The following is a 19500-nucleotide window of genomic DNA, read 5'->3' as shown; positions in this document are numbered from 1 at the left end:
ATTAGGAAACCGTGAATAGTATAAATAGAGACCTGGGTTGAGCTTCTATTCTCAAAATTCTCTCTTCCTTGACTTTGTCTATTACATAAAACCTCCTATATCTTCTCTAAATTTCCCAACAAAATATGGACGCCTTTGAAAATCGCATTAAGGAGCCGACGAATGAATTTACAAATGTAGAGAAGCACGACATGTGTGCTTTTAATTTAGGATCAATCATAAGTTTGAAGCTAGTGAAGGTAATTAAACCCTTTTTGGATGCTTATCTTGAATATTGGGACCCGAATTTCCATGTATTTGCCTTTCCGGGAGGCGAAATTTGTCCTTTTTCCTGAAGAAATTGCTGCAGTTGGAGGATGGGATGTAGAAAGTGTTCCGGCTATACCCCTTAGCTCTCAAGGCTATAAAAATAAATTCAGGGATTTTCTTGGATTGACCAAGGCTGAGGTAGACCGTCTTGTGACCTCAAAAGGTGTCCGCATATTTGAATTTGTCGATCGATTTATAAATAGGGAGGACCCTACTATCTCCTATGCGGCGAGGCGCAGAGCTAATGAATTTTGCCTTCTTCATTGCTACATCTTGCGAGGGCATGTGGACCAAGAGATGAGGGGTGACCCGCGACTTCTAGGTATAGTGGAGCAAATGGAACTACGCAGGAGCCCGACATGCTTAGTTCTAGGGGAGACCTTTCTAGGTTTGGACAACAGAAAGGCGAACCGCGAGCATCCTTATCTTGGGAGTCCCATCATTTTACAGGTAAGAACCCGTTTTCTAGTCCTATTCGGCCTTTTTTTTTGCCGATTATGAACTGACTCCCGTCTCCTTTCTTTGCAGATCTGGCTAATGGAAAGGCTGCGGTTGATCGAGCCCCTAGTTGACATGGCAGAATATCGCTCCCGATCAATTGCCATAAGAAGGAGACTATACATGGTGGACTTCACTCGAGTATGCAATTATTGGGAGAATAAATTGAAGAGCGAAGATCAGCACCTAATCAGGTGGATAGTTCTTTGGTGGCATCTTAAGTCAGTGGCTGGAGTATCATCTTTGGACCCGACACGGTCAGTTCACATTCCTGGCTTGGAATTCATGGTCCATACTTTTTCGGAGAGATTGATAAGACAAGTGGGCCTAAGATAGAAAATCCCAAAGCTAGACACTGTTCCTCAAACTGCCTTGGCGCATACTTCAGAGTATTATCGAGAGTGGGCTATTCGTTGGGCCCATAGGAACATGTGGTTCATACAGGTTCTAGTTGGCTCGCTATGGGTATCTGACTCATATCTGTAGTGGAGCAAAGCTAACACCCCCGAGGAGCGTGAAAAGCTAAGGAAGCACGAGCCCGTAGACTATAAGATCCGCGAAGTGGTGAAGGAGAACCAAAATTATTTAACTAGGGAGGAAGAAGAGGCGGATATCGGGTCGTCCGTCCGTCGAAGAAACCAAAGAATGCTTCTACCGAGAAGATGGTGGTGGATCGAAATGGGAATGTTAGACCGCGAGAACGACTGTTAGTGATTAGGTCGGAAATAACGCAAGAGCGTCTCGCACGTGGTCGAGATAAGAAATATGACAAGGGTGACAAAGGCAAGGGGAAAATGGAAGAGTAGCCTTAGTCATTTTTATAGTATTATTTATTATTATTTTAAGTTGTAATAAATGGCGGGGTTTTTAGAATCCTAGCCTAGCATTTTAATTTTCAGCATTTTAATTTATATGTATTTGGCGTATTACTATTATTTAAGGAATAATGAATAAAAGATTTAATAGTTAAGAAACTTTCATAATTTTCTTTATCTATTCTTGTCGAATTTCAAATGCAACATACAAATGTCTTTCTATTTACATCGTGAAATGACGGGTTGTATCCTTTATAGGATTGCCTACGTATTCATTAGAAAAAATAAAATCAAACCCTGTACGTAGTTCGAAAAATGTAAAAGAATAAATGTTCGAAGCAAGAACTTGTAATGAACTTAGAAAATATGCGTCTGCTTTACGTACTCCTAAGGAAATGCAATTCAATTTGATGATATAAGGATGTTAAAATGTTAAAACGCAAGAGCGAAATGTCATAACCTTTTTAGCGGGCTAGGGTTCGTTTTTATTTCGTGTCGCAAGAGCGGAACGTGGTTCACGCGAGGTGCATTTTATCCTATTTCTAAGAGTAATACCGTTTCAATTGGTTTAAGTTAGTCGGATTAGAAAACTCATTCCCGTCTAGGTCTGTGATCTTAACCACACCCCCTGAAAGTATGGACTTGACCATAAATGGTCCTGTCTAATTAGGTTTAAATTTTCCCCGTGGATCGACAGGTAAGAGAGCTCTGACTGATTTAAGTTGTAAATCCCCTTCCTTGATATTTCTGGGTTTAACCGATTTGTTAAAGGCTCTTTTGATACGCACATGATATGTCTGCACATTATGTAATGCGCAAAGCCTTCGTTCGTCCAAGAGGACGAGTTCATCATATCTATCCCTATTCCATTCAGCTTGTGGGATTTGACTTTCGAGTAAAATGCGTAGAGATTGGATCTCTAGCTCTACTGGTTGAACAACTTTTATGCCATAAGTTAAATAGAAAGGAGTAGCCCTAGTGGGCGTCCTAACTGACGTGCGATATCCCCATAATGCAAAGGGTATTTTTCTAGGCCAATCGCGATAATTGTCGATCATTTTATTGAGGATTGTGACGACATTTTTGTTTGCTGCCTCTACCGCGCCTTTAGTTTGAGGTCTATATGGCGAGGAATGGTGATGCTTGATCTTATATTTTGCTAATAACTGTGCAGATTCAGCCTGAAAATGTGACCCGTTGTCACTGATGATTTCATGTGGCCAACCATATCGACAGATGAGATTGGTTTGTATGAACTTTGCCACATGTTTGGCTGTAAAGCTAGTATAAGATGCTGCCTCCACCCATTTAGTGAAATAGTCGATAACTACTAGAATGAAACAATGGCCTCCTCTTCCTGCTGAAGTGATCTTCCCGATGATGTCTATTCCCCAGGTAGAAAATGGCCAAGGAGATGTCATGTTATATAGCATTGAGGGAGGGACATGTTGCACATTCCCGAAGATTTGGCAAGTTTGACAATCTTTGACGTATTTGATGCAATCTGACTCCATTGTCGTCCAGTAATACCCTAGACGTGTGATTTTATTTGCCATCATAGGTCCACTCATGTGAGGACCGCATTCTACATCGTGAATTTCTTCCATTACTTTCCGTGCCTGTGAATGATCAAGGCAACACAAGAGAATGCCATGTGGTTCTTTTATATAACTCTCCCTGTATAAGGAGGTATTAAGAGGCAAGTAGGCATATGGCGCGTTGTCCCCTCTTATCCATATCTGGTGGGTATGTACCATTGAGCTTGAAATTGAGAATGGCCTGGAACCAAGGTTCCTCTGGGTTTCCTCTTCTTCTGTAAGGAAGTGTACATAGGGTGGCTCTGACCGACGTTCGATGCATAGAGGCATTTCAACCATGTTGTCTAGTATGTTAATCAAGGATACGAGTTTTGCAAGAGCTTCTGCAAACTGATTTTCTTCGCGAGGCAGGTGTAAATAAGTAACCTGATCGAAGAATTGAGCAATCTGATCAATCCTATACTGATAGGGTGCTAGACTTTCACTTCGGATTTTCCAGGATCCAGTGATTTGGTTAATGATTAAGGATGAGTCCCCGTGAACTCGAAGGTTCTTAATGCCTAAACTCACTGATTCTTGTAGACCAATGAGGCAAGCTTCATACTCTGCTACAATATTTGTCGCCTCGAAGTTGAGTTTGACAAAAAGTGGCGTATGCTCGCCTTCAGGAGAAATGAGCAATACTCCTATTCCAAATCCTCTCAGATTGGATGCCCCATCAAAGTAAAGATCCTAAGAATCCATACTGGTTTATAAAATATCCTCATCTGGAAACGACCACATGTTTATTGCTTACGTATCATTGATAGGATTATCTGCGAAGAATTCAGCCACGGCACGTCCCTTTATGACTTTCAAAGGTACGTATTTGAGATTGAACTCTGAGAGCATTAAGGTCCATCTCGCCAAACGTCCATTGAGAATGGGTTTCTCGAAGAGGTATTTGACGGGATCTATTTTAGAATACACTTTGACAGAGTAGCTTCTTTGTAGCCCACACAAGAGCGAGGCATGTCTTCTCGAGAGGTGTATGTACTCTCGTACTCTAAGAACTTCTTACTAAGGTAGTAGATAGCTCTTTCTTCTTTTCTAACGGTCTGTGCGAGCATAGCCCCCATGGCTGTTTCGGTGGCTGTGAGATATAAACAAGGAGGTTGATCTTTTAAGGGAGGCATTAGCACTGGTGGCTTGGCCAATATCTCCTTTATCCTGTCAAATGCCTTTTGACAGTCATAGTCCCATATGGTATGATCTGTTTTCTCCAGCTTTTTTGAAGATAGGTTCGCAGATCATAGTGAGTTTCGATATGAATCGACTTATGTACTGCACTTTGCCCAGGAATCCTCTGACCTCCTTTTCTGTTTGGGGTTGTGGCATCTCGATTAAGGCCTTGATCTTGGATGAATCAATTTCTATCCCCCTCTGGATGATGACGTATCCCAGAAGCTTGCCTGATGTTACTCCGAATGCGCTGATACGTGCATTTTATATAGTCTTTTTTAGCCTTTATTGCATGTATTTCTATGCGATTCTCGTAGTTTTATATTGTGAAATTCTCCGAATAGTCTACTTTAGTTTGTTTGGTCTTAATTGCAGGAACGGACCCGAAAGTTGCGGAATCATGCCTTTTTCTGTCCCTTAGCATGCATTTATAGAGATGGAAGAATTGGAGCGGAATTACTGTGCCTCAGGAAGCGTGAAGTGGTCTCGTAAGCTAAATCAACAACACACGGAGCTGGTTCAGTAGTAAAGGACTCGATCGAAGACTTTTGTTAGCCAATCTGTTCGATCGAGTGCTATTGGAAGCAGAGAGGTCCTCGATCGAGTATCTGCTGTTCTCGATCGAGGGGTAGTATTTTGAAGATCCTCGATCAAGAGGTGATTTCCTCGATGGAGAGGTTTGGATGAAAGAAGTGTTCGATCGAGTGGTTCTATTATACTCGATCGAGAGCTTTTGTTATTAGACGAGGATTTAATATATAATTATGTTTTAGGTTAATAAAATATCTTCCCTATTTAAAGAGAACACGAGATTAGGTTTAATCATTCATTCAACATACTATACTCTTAATTTACTTAGTAGACAATTTCTCCCTTTCGATGTTGCTTTTGTTCTCTCTTTCCGGATCCTAAACCTTGTAATCTCTCTTTACTCTCTGAATTTAATTCAATTCATCTTTGCACTCTTAATTGCTTGTCTCTTAATTTCTGTTTTAATTAAGTGGTTATTGGTTTATGCAATTTCACTCTTTTAATCTCCATATTATGTCTTTGATTAATTCATCCATTATTGTTATTAGTTTCATTATGAGTATGCGTAGCTAAATCCTTTTGTGCCAAGATTACGGGAGCCATGGTAGTAAAGCAATAATGTTATAATTATATTAGACGGTTTTGATTGTGAGAACTGATTCATAGCAATTTAATTGTAATCGTTTAGTTGAGTGCACGCTTCTAAACTAGTTAATCCGGTTAAATTCAGACCTAGATCGAGAGATTGGAATGAACAGACCTGTTATGAATAGTAGACTACACTAATGAGGGTGAAAGCTAAGTTACTAGTATTTTAGGGCGGATAGCGGACCGAGAGGACCTTTCCTTTACCCTTCTCACATCAGACCGACTGACCTTACCATTAGAAGAATTGTGTGATACCATGGTGAACCGACATCCTAGCATTCTTCTCTTTATTTGATCACAACTTATTTCATTTTACTATTTTTATTGCTCTTTTTCTCTCTGCCTTAATCTCTTTTAGTAGTTTATAAAACAAATCAAACACCCCAATTCGTTACCGTGACGGACTAGAATAACAAGTAGATATAATAGCCTCCCTATGGAGTACGATACCCGACTTACCTCTACTACATTAGTTGAGCCGGTTGGTTTATTTTTGATAGGGTTGCGACAACCGTGTCAAATTTTGGCGCCGTTGCTGGGTAGGCAATTAGCCTATTTACTTGTTTATTTTCGTTTGTCTCAGTCTCAAGGGATTTCTAATTCCTTGAGACAGTTCTTATTATTTTTCTGTCTTAGTTTTGTTTATGCCCAGGTCTAACAAGTCAGAATTAGTATAACCTAATCCTGAACCGGAGCGGACTTTTTGCCGTAGACAGAACTTGTTGAGAAAGAATCGTCAAGAGGAAGTTTTGAGTACTTTTGAACCTGATCTTGAAAACTTTATATTTGTAGAAGATCAGTCTTTAGAGGAAGACACTTCTATTTCTGTAACCGTTATTAAATCTGCAAAGATGCCTAATATTGCGAGTCATTTCTAGCCTACAGCTGACTTCATTCCAAAGGGTTTTAATCTTGCAACGGAAGATGGGAATACATTCGATATTCGGCCATCTTACATAAATCTGGTGAAAAGGAACCTGTATCGTGGAGTAGCTGGTGAGGACCCGAGAAAGAATATGGAGGTCTTTACAGATTACTGTTCTACCATTCCCGCCACTAAGGGAGTGACATAGGACAAGATAAAGGAAGTCCTTTTTCCTTTCTCTCTTACTGATGGAGCCCGAGAGTGGCTAACTGATCTATATAGAACTGCAGCTGGAATCACCAACTGGGAGACCTCGGCCCTTGCCTTTTTAAACGATACTTTCCTCTACAAAGAACTAATGTATTGAGAGGGAAGATTACGAGTTTTAAACAAACTTCGGATGAGAATTTGTATGAAGCATGCGGTCGGTTTAAGAAGCTTGTTCGGTCTGTCCCACATCATGGTTTTAACCAGTGGTTTTTATACAACCAGTTCTACAATGGGTTGTATGATGACCACCGCGCAATTTTGGATGCTGCAGCCAATGGTCGACTCCAGAAGAACATTGATGATGATAAAGGTTGGAGAATTATTGAAGAAATGGCTACCCATTGTGCTGAATATGAGAATCCAAGAAGTGGTGCACGAACGGTTTCTACTGATAATAGTGCACTAGTGGCTTAGCTGGAAGCCATGAATGCAAGATTTGATAAGTTCGAGTTGCAGGCCGCGGGGAATCAACAGACGGTTCACTTGTTGTCTAGACAAGAGACCGTCTCATGTGAGAGATGTGGTGGTAATGATGGTCATACTGCCGTGGACTGTTTAGCTGAAAAGGAGCAAGTCTATGCCTTTCAACAATTTAGGCAAGGAGGCTCCTATTACAATAACCAAGATGGAGTTCATCCTAACTTGAGATAGACTAGTCAAAATGTATTGAATCCAACACCTCCACCGCAACAACAAGCTTATGTGCCGCCTCACAAAGCTCAATAATAAGGATTTCAAAAGCCTCCATCTTTCCCACCACCGCAATAAGGTGCCTCTTCTAGTGGTATAAGTGTTATAGCCGAGTTGAAGTCGATGGTGCAATCATTGACCATCCAATTGCAGAAAAGTGACCAAGCGAAAGATGCCTCCATTAGGTCACTTGAATCTCAAATGGCTCAACTGGATGCTAATCAAGCTTCAAGGCAACCCGGTCATTTATCGTCTCAACCTGACAAGAAACCTCACGAGACGGTGAATATGATTAATCTGAGGAGCGGTCTTTCTTATGAAGGACCCAAAATATCAGAAAAGAATGCTGAACTTTCTAACTCGGGGACTGAAGTTACTGCTCATGAACAGTCATCTTTTAACGAGAAATTGCTGAATCCAAGAAAAGTCCTCGATCGACTGATTTCTGGTGGTCAATCAAGGAGTATTGCTGAAAAAGTCTTTGATCGAGAGGGTGAAAGTGCTCGATCGACACAGAGGAAAAGACCGTTCTTGATCGAGTAGATGAAAGTGCTCGATCGAGCACTATTGCGGATAAAAGTACTCGATCGAGAGGTTCTATTGCTCGATCGAGTGAATCAAATGATGAACGTGGAAATTATTTGGTGAAGAAAAATGAAAGACTAGCTATCCCAATCATGGTCCCATTTCCGAGGCGATTGCAGAACAAGAAGAGTGAACAACAATTCGGTAAATTTGCTGAAATTTTGAAAAGTCTTCATGTCAATGTACCTTTTGCTTAGTTACTAACCCAGGTACCCTCCTATATGAAGTTCATGAAAGATATTTTAGCGTGTAGGAGGCATATCAATGACCATGAGACAGTAGCTTTGACTGAAGCGGGCACTGCCCTTATTCAAAACACGACCCCACCTAAGTTGTCTGACCCGGGTAGTTTCTCTATACCATGTTATATTGTGACCCACTTAATTGATAATGCCTTGTGCTATTTGGGAGCTAGTGTGAGTGTCTTACCGTTTTCTCTCGCTAAGAGGCTTGGTTTGACCAAATTTCATAGTACTAATATGACCGTACAAATGGTCGACCGTACTTATCACGGCCCTTAGGTGTCTTAGAGGACATACCTGTTAAGATAGGGAAGTTATTTATTCCCGTCGTTTTTGTAGTCTTAGACATCCCCGAAGACTCTTATACTCCTATTATTTTAGGACGACCATTTCTATTTACCGCTCGTGCAGTAATAGATGTCGGGGGGAAGATTTTGACTTTTCAGGTAGGCGATGAGGAGTTGACTTTCTATCAGTCTAATGTTCGCAGGGCTCCTATGCAAGTCCAGCCCTGCACTGAACTACCCTCTACAGACCGTGACACGGAACCTCCAATCGACCATATTAAGTCATGTGCTGCTATATTGACACGTCCACCCAAGATTGGGAGCAATATGGTGGACCATTCTGTCATTTCTGTTGTTACATGTCTAGGCGGATTGGACATTGGAGATCCCGGTGATAAAAGTACAATGGAATTTGAGCTCACTGATAAAGAAGATGCCAAAGACAACAGTCGTGAAAAGAAGCAGGAGAAAGTAAAGGCGAGAGTAAAGGCATATGTGGATACAGACTACTCTCATTCGATCAATTCAAGTTCATGGAAGCCTAAAGGGACGGTCCGCGATGCTGAAGGGACCTCGTCCAGTCAGAAGCCCTCTTTTGGGCTATTCAAGTGTTTTGGAAGATAAAACGGGACGTCAACCCGTTTGTAAAAATAATTTATAATTTGAATTTGTTAGACACTTTAATTGCATTTAGACAATACTATTAGTTTAGTTAGTTTAATTAGCTTAAGACCTAATATAGACAGTGCTACTGCTATTTTGGTATTTTTGCGGGAAGTATATATGCATAAATTGCAGGTCCTGGGAGATTCTGATCATTGGGAAGCGTGCCAAGAGGAAAGCACTCGATCGAGCACTTTTTGTGTTCGATCGAGCAAGTGTGCAAGAAAAAGCTTTTGATCGAGTGGATTAAAGCTCTCGATCGAGGAAGTCATATTTGGGGGCTCTCGATCGAGTAACAAAAGTACTCAGTCGAGCAAATGGCGAGGAAAGTCCTAGATCGAGTGGTTTCAAATCACTCGATCGAGCAGTTTTGGCTGATATGAACACGAGGGAGTATTTCCTTCCTTTACTCTATTTCATTTGTTCATCCTTTATTTCCCCCAATTTCATCGACATCCCTTATTAACCTACCCGAAATTCTACATTTTCTTCCCCAAATCACCATTTTAATTACCCAAAGTCTCTTTAGTTATCAATTGGACCATTTCCCCTTTAATTGCTTCATAAAAATTTGACTCAAATTGAAGATTTTGAAGCTAGGGTTTGCGAAAAATCGCCCTATTTCGATTTATTCATATTTTGTTGGTTTTAATTGATCTTATTGTGGGTAATCAACTCAAGTAAGTTCCTTCTCCTTCTCTTTAATGTTTAATTGCGTTTTTATGATTAATTTCGAAAATTAGGGTTTCGAAATTTTGATTTGGGGAAAATTCGAAACTGGTTTATTGCATTTTGATTAGGAATTTGCTTTGGTTGTAGGATAGATAGTAGTATGTCGACTGTTTTCGCGTCTGCTTCTGCTACTATTCCATGTGTTTCTGAGACGGTGGTCCCTGATGCCACCACCGTTATCACTACCGCAGCCACTGCTGCTGCCGGTTTTACTACACTTGTTACTACTGCTGCCACAGGTTCCATGGTGTCGACCCCTGCTGCGTCGACACCAGCTGCTGCCACTGCCCTTGTTACTGTTACTACAGAAGCTGTTTCGGGTTCTAATTCTGGGGCGCCTACAGGGTCTCGCGCTTCTGCTTTACGGGCTGCTGCCCTACGCGAGGTCCACACTTCCACGGAGACTCTATCTGAGTTTCCGCAGGTACGTTTCATTTCCCCGTCCCATATAACTCGGTTTTTAAATTTCATGGACTGTGACATGACGTCGACCCGTTTCTTGTGTCGACCATCCTTAGAAAAGCTGGGGATTTTTAACCCGTTGTTGAGCTGCTCAACGGGACTGGGATGTCGGGTTTGACCACCATGAGAGAGCTCACATATAGTCAAGTGACCTTAGATTTTTTTAGCTCTTTCACCTTTTTGTTGGATTTATTATTCTCATTAATTTAACATATTCATATATGTAAAGATTTATTTAGTCATAAAATAAAAGCTAGATCTTATGCATGCAAACATAAAAAGATAAGAGAAGAAATCATCAATCTTACTATATGATTTCGGTTTAATGGGCACCAACAAATTCACCTATTTGTTAGTTCTTGAGCTTTCCTTAAAATGGATGAACACAAGGTCCAAATTAGAACCTCTCCCAAAAGTTAATACCTAAGGAAACCTCTTAATAACTAATATTATTATGATCTAGTAACAATATTAGTCTTACTTAAAAATGACACAAAAATGATAATTTAGTTCTCCTCTATTTTGGTTAAGAGGAGATGATTATTGTGAGTTTTTATTTCTCTAAAATTTCTTCACAAGATAGAGAATTCATTTTCTTACACTAGAAAATATTAGTTGAAGTTGTGAATAAATTATGGAGGAAAAATCAAAGTCTTTTCTCTTGGAAAAACTGGTTGGAGGAGGGAGTAGGAGCCAATGCATGAGCTTGTTTTTATACCCAAGAAAAATAGGCATGCAAGGCTACAAGTAGGGTTTGATCATTGTGTTTTCCACTTAAAAATAAAAACACAATATAAACCTAATACTCCCTCCTTTTTCGGCACACTTAAATAAAATGGGTAGTCCATTTTATTTTGTCATATGTCAATTGTGACAAATGTGACATGTTACTTGACATGTGAAGTTGTAATGTATTTTTAATATATTAAAAATCAACATACTCATAAAATATGTCATATACAAAATCGACTAGTAATTCGTAATTACTTGTACCAAACCGGTTTATCAATTATAAATCACAACGTCTTGTATTTATAATAAATTATTCATTCAATTTCAATTTCAATTGTTTCGTAAACAATAATTTTATCTAAGTAATAAAACAATTCGATTACTTAGACCGTATCTCATTTAATCAAATTACAATAAGACACGTTAACTTTACTCACAAAATCATCCGTCAATTTTAAGCAATTTAATTAACTCGTATCGGCATACGATTAATTAAATAATCAATTAAGAGTATTTCCCTATAGGTATGACCTAAGGGGACCAACTGATCACCACCGTCGCACGACAGTAATGTCAAACTCTAGTCAGCCAATCATTACCGATATGTGTGGACCAGTTGACTGTAAAATATTATATCCCACATGTATTCTTAAAAATGAGATTTAAACATGTGATCATTATGATCAACAGTTGTGATAGCATTATTATCGGAGGACACTTATTCCAACACTTTTCACCCGCGGCCTATGCGACTGACCGCGGGAGCAAGTGCATTACCTTTCGACTATTCAAAACAACCTACACCTGGGCCTTAGCTGCGTGTGGGGGCGGTTGGGTTTAGGTAGTGACGGTCTTCGGGAGCCTCCTAGGAAGCTCCTGGCTCTGCTTTGGCCCACACTTGCACAAACGCCTTTCGGTCTGAGACGTGTTGCTCACGTCCACCTTCCCCCATCCCGTTACTTTCTCCGTCTGCTAGGAGAGACCATTTTTGGTCGTCACGAGCCCAACAACGTTAACAATGGCGAGCTGTCCATTTTAGCGGGTTACCTGAACATTGACTGCGGTAACTCCTTTGTTTTTAACATTTCCTATTTGACGGCTCAACATTTTAACATTGTCGGGCAGAAAGCGATGGGCATGATTTCTTGTGGTGGGTTGGTGACTCGCATTGCCCGCAGCCTTTTTCCCAACTTTTCCCGTGACCTTCAGTATATAGATAAGGATGTAGTCATTGACATACCTGCTATGATTGATATGCACTGGTTAGAAAAAGACCAACGGACGTGGAAGATTGACTCTTCCACGTCCGTGAATTACCTTCACCGGACCTACCCCGTCTTTTACCCTTGACTACAGTGTCGGGTAGGTTACCACCATCTCTTCCTTCCTACCTCCTAGACCTTACCCCCTCTTTTAAGAAGCGGAAGAGGCCTCCCATTGCTGTTAGGGAGGTCGAAGAGGGGTCCACACAGACACAGGCTAGGCAGATGCCCAAGTCCACGTCCACGTCCACGCCCACGCCCACGCCCACGCCTATCCCTACCCCTACACCTACTCCTTCTATTTCTCAGACGGCCTTACCGGCCAATTTTTTTGCTCCTCCTACCTTTGAGGCGCCCGAGGTCATGGACCAAGGGCGTCGTGATGCTTTACTTTTAGAGATGTGTAGTAGAGTGTCTTGTATAGAGCGGGATCAGGCACTTGCCTTATTCCCTCTATACGAGTACCACGTGATGAGAGGATGTCCTGTCCCTGCTGGCTAGCCACACCTGTCCTTCTACCAGTTCCCGACGGTGGGGTACCCACAGCCTGTGAGTGAGGAGGACACATCTGAGAGGGGGACGCGGTACAGAGCTGAGCTTGCTGCATGAGGTCGTCCGAGGAGGAGAGGAGAGGAGGAGGACCCCACCTACCAGGTGGTTAACGAGGAGGAGGCTGACGAGTAGCTACTGGTCTACTCAGTTTCCCAGTTTGCTGACTGGGTTGGGGAAGTTCGTATATATTGTAAGTATTTCATTTGTTTACATATTGGCTGTATTTTTCCCGTCCCTCATTTATTCTGCTGGTGTATGCTGGAGGACAACGAGGGCGTTGTCCGTTTTGATTTGGGGAGGGTAATGCATGATGGTCCCTTAATTAGATGGATCGTACCATGGTGGCATCTCAAATCTGTCACTGGAGTATCTTCCTTGGATCCTACCCGATCTGTGCGCATTCCTGGCTTGAAATTCATGGTATGCATCTTCTCGGAGAGGCTGATGAGACAGGTTGGACTGAAGCAGACAATCCCGAACATTGACACTGTCCCGCAGACTGCTGTGGCGCTTACTACTCAGAGTCGATGGGAGTGGGCCATTAAATGGGCTCAAAGAAAAGTATGGTTCTTGAACTCTTCTGTTAGTGCCTTATGGGTGTCGGACTCCTATCTGCGGTGCAGGAAAGCTACTACTCCGGAGGAGCGTGAGAGATTTAGGAAGCGCGAGCCCGTTGACTACAAGGTGCGCGAGGTGGAAAAGGAGAAAGAGAAGCATCTGACTGAGGGAGAGGAAGAAGCTGGGTTTCGAGTTGTTCATCCTTCGAAGAAACCGAAGACCTCTCTTGCCGTGGGCAAAGTGATTGACAAGAATGGGAAGGTTAAACCTCGAGAAAAACCGTTGGTGATTAGGTCCGAAGTGGCGCAAGAGAGTCCGGCTCGAGGTCGTGACAAGAAATATGACAAAAATGACAAGGGCAAAGGGAAAATGGAGGAATAGCCCAAGTCTTTATTATTATTTATTATTATTATTGTAATAAGAAGGTGGGGCTTTTAAAATTCTAGCCTATTTTATATTTTTGTTTATCTTTAGCATTATTATTATGTAACGTACTATTATTATTATTAGAAAATGAATGAAATAAAGGAGGTTAATTGGTTATGAAACCGTTGTGATTTTCTATTTATTATTCTTGTCGAATTCCAAATGCAACTGCAAATGTCCTTCTATTTACATTTTGAAATTAATGGGTTGTATCCTGCGAAGGATTGCCTACGTATTCATTAAAAAAATGAAATCAAACCCTTGCGCGTAGTTCGAGTACATGTAAAAGAATAATTGTTCTAAGCAAGAGCTTGTAATGAACTTAGAAGATAAGCATGAGCTTTTTACTTACTCTTAAGTTGCAATCTAGTTTATTTGATGATATGAGGATGACAGATTGTCAAAATGCAAGAGCAAGGTGACATTAGCTTTTTTTCAGCTTGGCCAGGGGCCGTTTATTTAGTGCCACAAGAGCGACACGTGAGGTTACGAGAGGCGCGTTTTTGTTCCTATTCTAGGCATAATACCGCTTTAGTTGGTCAAGGTTTGTCGGGTTGGCAAATTCATTCCCATCTAGGTCTGTGATTCTAACCGCACCCCCTGGAAGTATGGACTTGACTAGAAATGGCCCAGCCTAATTAGGTTTGAATTTTCCTCGTGGGTCGACAGGTAAAAGAGCTCTAATCGACTTGAGTACTAAGTCTCCTTCCTTGATGTTCCTTTGCTTGACCCTTTTGTTGAAGGCTCGTTTGATACGTGCTTGATATGTTTGGAAATTATGTAATGCGCGTAGTCTACGTTCATCTAGGAGGATGAGTTCTTCATATCTATCCCTCTTCCAATCGGCTTCCCGGATTTGACTTTCGAGTAAGATACGCAATGATGGTAATTCTAACTCGATTGGCTGTACAGCTTGCATGCCGTAGGTCAAATAGAAAGGGGTGGCCCAGTGGGCGTCCTAACAGATGTACTATATCCCCACAAAGCAAAGGGTATCTTGCTTGGCCAATCGCGTTAGTTGTCAATCATTTTCTTGAGAATTGTGACAACGTTCTTGTTTGCCGCCTCTACCGCGCCATTAGTCTGTGGTCTATATGGCGAAGAGTGGTGATGCCTAATTTTGTACTTGGCTAGCAATTGCTTAGTCTCAGCTTGGAAATGTGATCCGTTATCACTAATGATCTCATGTGGGCAACTGTATCGACAGATGATGTTGTTTTGTATGAACTTTGTTACATTTTTAGCCGTGAGACTAGCGTAGGAAGCCGCTTCTACCCATTTGGTGAAATAGTCAATTGCCACTAGGATAAAACAGTGACCTCCTATTCCGGCTGGAGTTATCTGCCCGATTATATTAATTCCCCAGGCAGAAAATGGCCAAGGAGATGTCATCGTATAGAGCAATGAAGGAGGGACATGTTGTGCATTCCCGAAGATTTGGCAGTTGTGGCAATATCTTACGTATTTGATGCAATCGGATTCCATTATGGTCCAATAATACCCCAAACGTGTGATTTTCTTTGCCATCATGGGCCCACTCATGTGAGGACCGCATTCTCCATCATGGACCTCTTCAATCACTTTCCGCGCCTGTGAATGATCAAGGCAACGTAGGATTACACCAAGAGGTGTTCTTTTGTATAACTGTCCTTGCATGAGAACGCATTGGGAAGCTAGTAGGCGTATAGCATATTGTCCCCTTTTGTCCATATCCGGTGGGTAGGTACCGTTGAGCTTGAAATTTAGGATTGCTTGGAACCAAGGTTCCTCTGTGATTTCCTCTTCATCGGTGATTTGGTGGACGTAAGCTGGCTCTGATCGTCGTTCGATGCATAAAGGCATTTCCACCATATCATCTGGCATATTAATCAAAGATGCGAGTTTTGCAAGAGCATCTGCAAATTGATTTTCTTCCCGAGGTAGGTGTAGATAGGTCGCGTGATCAAAGAATTGGGCAACTTGGTCTATTCTGGCTTGGTAAGGTGCTAGGCTTTCGCTTCGGATTTTCCAAGATCCCGTAACTTGATTGATGATGAGGGACGAATCCCCATGTACTCGGAGGTTTTTAATGCCTAAGCTCACTGTCGCTTGTAGTCCAATGTGACAAGCATCGTATTCTGCAGCATTATTTGTCACCTCGAAGTCGAGTTTGACAGATATCGGTGTATGCTCGCCTTCTGGAGAAATGAGCAACACTCCTATTCCAAATCCTCTTAAGTTTGATGCTCCATCAAAGTAAAGGTCCCAGGAGTCTACATCAGTTTGGAGTATATCCTCGTCTGGAAATGACCAAGTATCTACTGTTTGTGCATCATTGATGGGATTTTCTGCAAAGAACTCGGCAACGGCGCGCCCATTTATAACTTTCAGAGGTACGTATTTGAGATCGAACTCTGAGATCATCAAGGTCCATCTTTCTAGGCGTCCGTTGAGGACGGGTTTCTCGAAGAGGTATTTGACAGGGTCCATTTTAGAGTATATTTTGACGGAGTAGCTAAGCATGTAATGACGTAGCTTCTTCGTTGCCCACACAAGAGCGAGGCATGTCTTTTCGAGTTGTGAATATTTGCACTCGTACTCCAAGAACTTCTTACTAAGGTAGTAGATAACCCTATCTTCCTTTCCTACGGTTTGAGCTAGCATGGCGCCCATGGCTGCTTCGGTTACTGTGAGATATAAACCAAGAGGTTGATCTCGTTGAGGTGCCATGAGCACTGGTGGTTTAGCTAATATCTCCTTGATTCGGTCGAATGCCTTTTGACAGTCATCATCCCACATGGTGTGATCTGGTTTCTTGAGCTTTTTGAATATAGGTTCACAGATCATGGTGAGTTTTGATATGAATCGACTTATATATTGCACTTTTCCCAGGAATCCTCTGACTTCTTTTTCCGTTTGAGGTTGTGGCATTTCGATCAGAGCTTTGATCTTGGAAGGGTCTATTTCTATACCTCGTTGGCTAACGACGTATCCCAGGAGTTTGCCAGATGTTACTCCGAATGCGCACTTCTGAGGATTGAGCCTCATGTTGTTCTTTCGTAACCTTGAGAAGAATTTGCGAAGGTTCGCAATATGCCCCTCTCTATCCTTGGACTTGACAATCATGTCGTCTACGTATACCTCAACTTCTTTATACATCATGTCATGTAGGAGTATAGTTGCGGTGCGTTGATATGTAGCTCCGGCGTTGATTAACCCAAACGGCATGACCGTATAGACATAGGTTCCCCATTGAGTGACAAAGGCGGTCTTATGCATGTCTTCTATGGCCATCTTGATTTGGTTGTAACCCGCGTACCCATCCATGAAGGATAGTAACGCGTGATCTGCGGTATTTTTCACCAATATGTCGATATGTGGTAGAGAAAAGCCATCTTTAGGACTTGCTTTGTTTAAGTCTCTAAAATCAACACAAACATGGATTCTCCCATCCTTTTTGGGTACGGGTACTATGCTGGCTACCCAGTCAGAGTACTCGGAAACTTTGATGAACCCGGCTTTGAATTGCTTATCAACTTCTTCCTTAATCTTGAGAGCCCATTCTGTACTCATTCGATGAAACTTCTGTTTCACGGGCTTGAAACCTGGCTTAATTGGGATTCTATGTTCGGCGATATCCCTGTCGATCCCTGGCATGTCTTTGTAGGACCAAGCGAAAACGTCTTTGAATTCGTGTAGGAGGTCTATGAAACTGGCCCTTTCGGCAGAGCTCAAGGTAGTCCCTATCCTAAGTTCTTGGGGTTCTAGTTCGGTTCCTACATTGATGGGTTCGGTGTTCTCTATTACTGGTCCCCCTTCCCCATCTTGTAGTATTTCCTTGGCTATGTATGGAGGTATCTCAATTGAGTATGGATCTAGGTCATCCTCAGTATCATCGTAAACAGAGTTGCATTCAAGATAACACAAAGAGTAAGCAGAACATGATTTATTCATATTAAAGTTTGAGAAAAGTTGAAACAAAGAAGCCATTTGATCTGTTGTCAGCGGCGGTAAAGGGACAGTTGTTGGGATATTTCCCGAACTACTGTTACTATTTGAGGCTAAGCTAGGAGAAACAAAGGGAATGGGGACGACGACGGGAGGAGACTCCCTAGTAACTTCTCTAGACTCCGACTCTGACTCGAATTCATCGTCTCCTAGTTCTCCCTTGAACATCTCTCCTTCTCCAGTGGTGAGCTTGAAGAGTATTCCCTGATTGTTGGTCCACTTGATTGATTTTATCCATTCTTTCTGCTGGTTCGCGTTTGTTTATGTGATTAACGCGGTAGGGTTGAAGTGATCGTCTTGAAGTATCATGGTAATGATCTCCTCCTGCGCGGCTCTAACAAATCGATCTTCTCCAAATAGTAGACTAACAGCTTGTTCGTCTAAGCAAGGTGCTTGACGAGCCTTGACGGTAGGAACCGTTTCTGGAGGAATGAAGTAGCAATCGTGAAAGATCTCGATTTCGGCTAGCTTCCTTCCGAGATAGTGCCAAGGTTCGGGAAATCAGTGAAAGAGTTCTTGACTTCCTTCCCTAACGAAGTATCCATATAGGGTAGGGAGATATGGTCGCATTTGGACTCCTACGTGCTTACGGCTTTGAACTTGAGCGAGCATCTCGAGAACTTTCTCTTTAGTGGGTTTGTATCCTAGTCCAAGTGGTATTCTTTTTGAGTTGCCTTCCTTGTAGGGTGCGAAGGTGTTTCTTCGGGCAGGGTTCAAAGGCATTCCCGGGAAGTATCCCTGGGATTTGAGTATGTGGTTGACCACCAAGTTGGAGTAGGGATCGTAGTATAGAGGTGCCAACTCACTTTCTATGACACTTATGCTTTGAAAGCCCCCAAGTTCATATACTTGATCCGCAAGGACTTGATTATTTGACTTCTTTTCGATTATTGCTTTGATGGGTGACGAAGTGATTGTCACCACTTTGCCATTTAGTGGAATTTTGATCTTTGGTGAAGGGTGGATGTTACTGCTTTGGAAGCGTGAATCCAAGGTCTTCCCAGAAGTATGTTGAAGGAAGCTTCAATGTCCACTATTTGGAAGTTAACCTTTCGCTCAATTGGCCATGTGGCTATGGTTAGGTTAACGAGTCCTACTACCTTTCGTCGTGTACCATCATATGCGCGAACACCTTGATTGGTAGGGGTCCAATCCGACTCTTTCATACCTAGTTTGTATGCCGTTTTCAAGGGTATGACGTTGACCGCAGAGCCATCATCTACCAAGGTCATTGGCACATTCTTCTTTAAGCAAATGACGGTGATGTAAAGAGCCAAGTTGTGACTAGCGCCAAAGGGCGGCAAATATCCATCTGAGAAAGTAATAGGATTACTTAGCTTCGGTGATTCTTGGAAGACCAATTTGACTACATCGTCGGGTGTGGAGTTATGTGCTACATTTAGTTTGGCCAAAGCTTGCAGTAAAGCTTGGCGATGTGGGGATGAGCTTGCTACTAGTTGCCAGACTGAAAGATCAGCCTTTGTCTTCTGTAATTGCTTTAGCAAATGGTCAGTAGAGTCATCTTCATTATCATTTGGTGTGATAACGTTGGTTGGACCATTTTGAGTAGTACTTTGGTATGGACGCCCCAAATGAGTTAGGTGGTCCACATCTTGGTCTTCACCAT

This window comes from Silene latifolia, chromosome 2 (assembly GCF_048544455.1).
Source record: "Silene latifolia isolate original U9 population chromosome 2, ASM4854445v1, whole genome shotgun sequence".
Taxonomy (NCBI): Eukaryota; Viridiplantae; Streptophyta; class Magnoliopsida; order Caryophyllales; family Caryophyllaceae; genus Silene; species Silene latifolia.
Note: the sequence above shows the minus strand (reverse complement) of the source record.